We start from the raw sequence: 1,325 nt of genomic DNA, 5'->3' as shown, positions 1-1,325 counted from the left end.
TGGAGGACCAAACTAAAATTATCATAAGTCCATGACTATACTGAATTCTGACCATAATTAATCATCATTTCTGTCCAGATCACCTCATTATACTCCAGGGACCATTCTGGAATTTTATCAAATTTTTAGGGTTAAATGGTAATTTTTGTCAAATTGAAGGACCAAATTGAAAGTGTTAAAATTTCATAACTATACAGGAATTCTGCCCATAATTTATCTTTTATTCTGTTCAGAATCTCGGAATATGCCCCAGGGACCAATCTGTAAATTTTCCAAAGTTTGGGGACTAAACTGTAATTTCCACAAATTATATCATGAAGTTGATTTTGTTATTAATACTGCGTTGAACTCTGATTGAGTTAGGATAAATTTGTATGTAAGTTTGGGTTCGCATAGGTACGGAACCTTGGAGGGGAACCTTGCCTATGTGCCGGTCATGGATCCGGAATTCGGGTCGTGACACTAACACATAAATTTACTTGGAGTCCCTATTTGTTTTATTATAGGCCAGAATTAACTATCATTTTGAGTATAATTTACTTTTCTTTTCTTTTCTTTTTTCCAAATGAGCATAGCAGTTTTTAAGTGCATCCATAGCATTCCAAGTTAATTCTTAGAAATAATTATAAAAATCTCTTATAGTTTAATCATGTTTTTATTTCACTTTTTATATTTTTAAAAATTACACTTTATATCTTATAATTCATAAATTAATAAAAGTGCATCCATAGCTTGTTTTCTAAGGGGAAGGAATTGGATGTTGACAAAGAAAGAAGTGGAAAAGTTTGAAGGATAGCTAAAAGCACGGGATGCGAGCAAGAAATGGCAAGTAATTATTGAGAAATGGAAAAAGTGAAAGTGTTTGGTGATGGTAATTATACAATGTTTGTTATTATAAAATATTATTTTTTAAAATAATTTTGGTTTAAAAATATATTAAAATAATACTTCTTATTATTTTTTAAAATTTATTTTTTAAAAAAAATTATTTTTGATATAGGTGTATTAAAATGATTCAAAAACATAAAAAAATCAATTAAAAGCCAAGAAAAAAATTTAAATTTTTTAAAAGTGTGTTCCAACCACAAAAACAAACATTGTCTTGCTTATGCTATAAATCTCTTTTTAATAGTGAATAAGCAAATGTTTTTTACTATGTTGCGGGTTTGGTTAAGTTTTTCCTAAATAATAAAAGATGTGTAGGCAATGATAACCCCAATCCATACAGGTTAACTTGACTAATACGCGACATATGATATAAGATCAAGATTACCTTAAAAAAAAAAGGTAAAAAAAAAATAACAAAGCTCAAAGCCTAATAACCT

This window comes from Populus euphratica, unplaced genomic scaffold (assembly GCF_000495115.2).
Source record: "Populus euphratica unplaced genomic scaffold, PopEup_1.0 scaffold1335.1, whole genome shotgun sequence".
NCBI classification, from domain to species: domain Eukaryota; kingdom Viridiplantae; phylum Streptophyta; class Magnoliopsida; order Malpighiales; family Salicaceae; genus Populus; species Populus euphratica.
Note: the sequence above shows the minus strand (reverse complement) of the source record.